At 41.2% G+C, this 6,403-nt stretch overlaps 1 pseudogene; it reads right to left on the bottom strand.

The window, feature by feature from the left end:
* Positions 1-5,073: 5,073 nt before the first annotated feature.
* On the bottom strand, positions 5,074-5,398 carry LOC105544385 (annotated as a pseudogene).
* Positions 5,399-6,403: the final 1,005 nt, after the last annotated feature.

Genomic DNA, 6,403 nt, shown 5'->3' with positions numbered 1-6,403 from the left:
AAAAGTAAATTGAACACGCACAAACTCTTTCACACAGCTGTTCAGCTTCTGGAAACATCTTACAATGACTCTGTACAAGGATTTGCATTGCAGCAATGCTTTAATCAGTAAAAGCCTGGTAACATGTAGAATGTCCATCTACAAGAAACAAAAATAAATGATAGTATATGCACACCACGGAATATTATGAACAATAAAAAAGAAAACTCTTCATGTACTTAATTAGAATGATTTTCCAAAAATTACGATTACATGAAAAAAGCAAGGTTCAGAGCAATACACATGAGACAGCACCATTTTGTCTTTTAAAAAGAAAAATGCTTAACATGTCAGAAATGCTTCTATATGCAGAGAATATTTCTGGAAGGATATTCAAAACACCAGGGAGAAGAACCGGGAATCTGGGAGACTTATTTTTCACTATATAGTCTTTAGTATCTTTAAAATTTCACCTAGATTCAGGTATTATAATTAAAAAAATACAAAATCCCTTAGGGCATAAACATTCCATTTCTAGGGTTAGCTTTGCCTAGATTTCTACATATGGAGGTTAAGATAAATATTCCCTCCAAGGACACAGAAACAGCCTAAGACCTTGAGGCTGGGAGATCTCCACCCCTGAAGTACAGTGTGAAGATGGGATGCCAGTCCTCTGCCACTGCACCCAAGTTCCATGGCGTTCTTCACTGTCCTTTGGCCCAGTACAGAGGGCCCCAGCTGCAAAACCAGGACTTTATGCCCACTGCATAACGGATATAAGGCTCTTCCATGCTTTTGGGGGAAGTTCTGTTGAAAATAACTAGATCCAAAGTGGAAAGGAAAGGAACCAGAACATTTACACAAACCACAACTTTTTAGCTGAGTTTACAATGGCTTCCTGCCTGTTTAAATCAGGACAGCAAGAACAGACTGCCAGACAAATTGTCATTTGTAGGCCCCTACTGAGCTTAGGCAGTTTTCCACCTGTCCAGGCAAATAAACAGGCCGCCTTGAGTTATGGACAGGTGGGCCCTGTGGCGCCAGAGACTGGGCCATTAGAGCTTGTGAGCAAGAGTAGGATGCCTGGGAAAGATACGCTCAGCATCTTGGCCCTGCCCAGCAGCTACAGGCCACAGGCATGCTTCTTACCCACTGGCTACTCACCTGATAGCATCAAAAGGAAACATCTATGGAGAAGAAAGCAGGACAAAGGAACCCTAGGCAGGGAGGGTAGTTGTCCATGAAAACAGAGTTGAGATCAAAGAGCACATCTTTGAGGATGTTGGCATAACACTGGGGGTCAGGAAAAGAGCCTGTGTTGTTTCTGAGGGTCACACATTTCAAAGGAAGTGAAAATGAGGTCCAGATTAATTGTTTTCTCGGAGTCCTATATAATAAAAAGCCTATCCCCCAATGTCTGGCTGCCACTCTGACTGCATAGCACATCTCTAAACAAATTAAAGTTCTCTGGGATATATATACACACATGCGTGCACACATACACAGACCACCTTCGTATCTGGTCTCTAAGAAGCTTCCTCTACCTTGACATCCCCAAAGTCCACTCAGGGTCAGAGAATGTCTGAGGCCGCCAGCATCTCCCTCTCTTACTGGTTGTAATTACCTATGGGTCTGGCTCCTGAGAGGATGTACTTAAGATTCATCGGGGCGAATTATTTGTGGTCAATGCTCTTTTAGGACACTAGCACCATTTCTGTGTTCCAAGTGGTGGTGGCATACCCTGAACTCACCTTCGCTGCCTCCATGAACACCCAGTCAGTTGGCCTCCCTCACTGGATCTCCCATTTCTGAGATTTCTGGCCATCTTCTGGTCTTAGCAATTTTGAATTCTCTTCCCTTTGCTTCACGAGCCTGGTTTTCAGATTTTATTTCTGCCTTGAGTATGCAATGAGCTCATGGAAAGGCATTTCCTAAGACAATGACCTATAACCCAGCCCCTCCGCCAGAACTCACCCAACATCCTTGCCCAGGATGACAACAAGAACAATGATCAAGTTTGAGAAATTCTGATTTCATTCTAGTTCAATAGCTTTTTAAAAATGTGTGTTTTTTTAAACACATGTTTAAAAACATGCACCCAACAGCTTAAAATAAAGAAATCAAGGGAAAAAACCAAGATGAGAAAGGCCACAGGTAGCAATCATGACTAAAGAAAAAGGAAGTTAAAAGTAAAAGTCAAGTTATAAGCTATATTTGTAAGACAATATTAAGTGTAGGGTAGAATTTTCAATTTCTCCTACAGGAGAAATTAAGAGAAAGTAGCCCAATAACCACTCCTGCTTCTCCCTCCCTACCCCAAGCACGCATGGCTTGCTCCCTCACGTCCTCCTCAAAGGGGCCTTCCTTGGCTGACTCACCTAATGGCAACCCTCCTCCCACCGCACCCTCTAATCCTGTTCTTAGCTGTATTGTTCTCATAAGGACTCCCATCATCAACTACATACTATGATTTTTACCTATTTATTCTTTTTAAATTCTCATTCCTCTCTAGCCTTCTAGAATGCCAGCTCCATGAGGGCAAAAGGATTTGTCTGTTTTGTTCATTGCACTTAGAGCCTACCTGGAAAAGAGCAAGTGCTCAACAAATTAGCTGAATGAGTAACTGTAATACAAATATACTTCAATTTTATACTATTATTACTGATTATGTAGAATACCGCTACTTGTTCTTAGACACAATTGCTTAGAATAATATAAAATGAACTATTATTCCAAAAGTCATGTAAAGTCACGCACTCTGTATCCTACTGATACTTTATTAGAAAAACAAGATACGGAACCACAACCGAAGTATAAAAAGAATATACCAGAAAATGTTTCCTTCTGTGATTCTCAGCATTTGTATGGACTGGAATAAAGGTCAAATTCCTCTCATCTATATTCACCTACATTCATTGTCACCCAAACTTTCAGTCTGGGGTTAAAAAAAAAAATGTAAAACAAAAAAGAGAGAAAAGGAAAATTCTCCTTTTGCTGGCGATTTTGCAAATACCCCAAGTCCCTCCCTGGGCTTGATGGTGCCTTCTTGCTGCAGCTAAAGGGAACCAGGCTGTTTAGTGGGGGACCGAGGCTGGCGGTGTGCGTGGTAGCCTGCCGACACCACAAGTGGTAGAAATGCTGGTGCAGAATAGAAATGTGAGTCAACCCTGGAAAAAATGTTAAAAAGAAAAAATAAAAGCAAAATCCCTCTGGTGCAGAGGGCTGAGAGGCTGGAAGAGAAGCCCATCCTTAACTCCACCTGTAAAAATAAGAATGAAAAGGAAAAATGAATGAGAAAAGTAGGGAGGAAGAAAAAAAGACAAAAAAGCATAGAAGAAAAGGGGAGAAAGAGTAAAGGGAAAAAGAAAAAGGGAAACGGATGAGTGACAGACAGGGACAGCAGCAGTGGGGAGATGCATCGGTGGGAAGTGAAGTGGCAGCGGCAGGGAGGGCGCATTCCCCTTGCTTTCCAGCACCTGTCCAGTTAGAGGCATGATGGCAGTAAGGAACCAGCAAGCGGGAGAGAACACACCAGTTTTCTCATCACCAGTCAATTGCAGAGCCAGGACTAACTCCCGCTCATTCACAACACTGTGGAGTTTCTCCTGTTAGCATCAAGACCATGGAAATGCACATATACATACATATATACACACACACACTGCATATATATACACACACACGCATATATACACATCTATAATCTAGGCTAACAAAAATCACTTCGATAGAAAGGCCAAAACTGTTTATGGCTGCCTATAAAATAAATGAGATTATTTTTAAAATATGAACAAATTACCTCAATATTACTAGACCACCTAAACCCAATGGAAATTTAAAGGGTGTTTCATCTAGGATAAAAGTTGTGACTACTGCGTATACTTGGAAACAACTTAAACAGACATTCCAGGCCCTAATCTTTCCCCAGAGGTAGGAGTGTCACATTCTTCTTCAGGGCGGGAGGGCTTTGCTCAGCACAAAAGACTACACAGCATGCTTGTTTACATAACGAGGAACAATGCACACTGCAGAATATGGCGTGGGAAATTTAGTCATCATCAGTGGAAATGCAAATCTCCTTATTTTACATTCTTCTTTTTGCACACCTAACCCCCAAGGGTTAAACGCAGCCAAAGCCTCTACGGAGTTGAACCAATCAGCTTGTCTCTTGATGACATCATGCCTCCAATGGGACAGAGCTGGAAAGGGTGAGGCAGCGAGGCCACTTCTGGACTTGGCCTGAAAGGGTGCCCTCCCAGTTGCTGCCACTTCACTTCTCAGGAAAAGGATTCAAGAGCCAAGGGTCTCCTCAACTACCATTTCAGACAAAGCCAGGACATTCCCAAAATCCTGTGCCAGAAATTATTCTCAGCTTATACAAAACGCATACAAAGCAAGTCCTTGCTCTTCACCCATCTCCCACTTATTTAATATTTATGAAAGCTGATTACAAAACACAAATTTATCATTTAAGCCTTTAGCCAAGTTTTAAATGACTCCAATGTTTATGCTAAGCAGAGAAACAGCCTTCTGTGGTTTTCTCTTTCATAAACTTCAATCCCATTCAAAGCAGGTGGGAGGCTGATCTGGTCATCACAAACTTTTTATCCATTCAAACCACAATATGACCAGAAAGACATTTTTGTTCTTCCTACAAGGTATTTATCTCAGATGTTAATTGGTGCTGGTTCTGTGTGCTGTGGGTACCTCACACTGTGCAAGAGACAGAGGATAAAGACACACAAAAAAGAAATTCTGCCACAGGAGCACACAGCTGAGATGCCGAGGACACTGCCAGCTTGATGAAGGGAAAACAGGTTTCTTTCCTATAGTAGGAAGTGAGAAAGGCTTAAAGTTTTGGATTTTTAATTTTGTTAAATTTACATATTTTTATTTGGAAATATCTGTATCAGTGCAGAAAAACGAAGTTTTAGAGACACTGGATGCCATTACTTTATATATCATTAGTTTATTATAAAGAAATAAAGTTTAAATAAAATTTATGAATTTAGTTTATTATAAAGACAGACATGGAAATTATTTATATGATGAAATATTTCAGGACTTCAGTGGAAGGAGCAGCTTCACGTGATGTCATTTCAATAGTGATTTATTTCTGTCTGCATTCTTTCCAAGAATGTCACCATCTTTAAATAAGAAATAATCCTGTCACCTAGAACTACTTTGGTGCCTCTATATTCTGGCAGAAGAATTTTGTCTCCAACTTCCACGCTAATTGATCGAATCTTTCCACCCTTTCCTTTACAGCCTGATCCAACAGCTACCACTGCTGCTTGTGATACTTTTCCGTGAGATTTTCCTGGAGGCATAATGCCTCCTTTGGTCACAGTTTCAGCTGCACTCCTTTCAACCAATATTCAAAGAGTAAAAGAAACTTTCTACATGCTGGTCCCGCCATGACTCCACTGCCACAGCTTTGGTGCTTCCAGTTAAATGATGAATTTCTCCTGCTTCCCAGCACTCTCAATATCTAAGCCTTGCAGTTCATTTGCAAATGAAGATTAATTTACAATTTACATGCTAGAGCCATGTTTACTGCTCTAGCATACAGCCATCTATGCTTGCTCAGACTTGATAGAAACAGTGCCAAAAACTGCTGTGTCACTCAGGGTCCCTGCAGGAAAAGACGGCACAAATTGTGCACCTGAAGGAACTTAATAATGGGATTATTTACACAGGTTTGCGTAAGGTGCAGGGCGGGGAGCTAGTCACAATGTGGAGCCTTAGGTAAGGTGCAGGGAGGGGAGCTAGTCACTATGAGGAGCCTTAGGTCAGAAGGGTCAAAGGAAGGGACCATTTACTAGAACCCAGAGAGAACAGCTATTGGGAGAAGGTCCCTCCAGGAGTGGTGGCTTTCAGTAGAGGAACACAGCCAATCCAACAACCCCTTGGCCTATTAATGTACATAGGCAGATAGAAAAGGATAGGAACTGGACCTGAAGGGCAGGTGGAAAATGACCTGTGCAGCATCTAATGGTTGGAGAACAGTTTCAACAACAACAAACCAACCAACCTTATGATATAGCCATACAAGAGAATACAGCCTTTTTAGAATGATGGTCTGAATCCAGATCTTATTGATGCTGTCATGGTAAGATATCTACAACATGCAGTAACTAGGTAAGAAAAGCAAATTATAATTAGTAAATACACCAAGATGCCAAATTTGGATATGTATTAAATGTTAACAGAGGTTAAGTGTGCATGGAGGGATGTAGGTGAATTTCCCACTCCTTATCTATATATTTTTAAAGTTTTATTTATGTACATCTCAGTTTGTCCTCTATTATGTCCCAAGCATCATTAAGGCAACAAAGAGTGCTTTGACTTGACTGGAGAACACAGAAAATAACTAGTGAAGCTTGGATTCAGATCTCCTCTTAGGCTGAGCTCTTCTAAAGGC

This window comes from Mandrillus leucophaeus, unplaced genomic scaffold (assembly GCF_000951045.1).
Source record: "Mandrillus leucophaeus isolate KB7577 unplaced genomic scaffold, Mleu.le_1.0 Scaffold3, whole genome shotgun sequence".
Taxonomy (NCBI): domain Eukaryota; kingdom Metazoa; phylum Chordata; class Mammalia; order Primates; family Cercopithecidae; genus Mandrillus; species Mandrillus leucophaeus.
The sequence above is the reverse complement of the archived record's forward strand: the minus strand, read 5'-3'. Positions and strand labels throughout refer to the sequence as shown.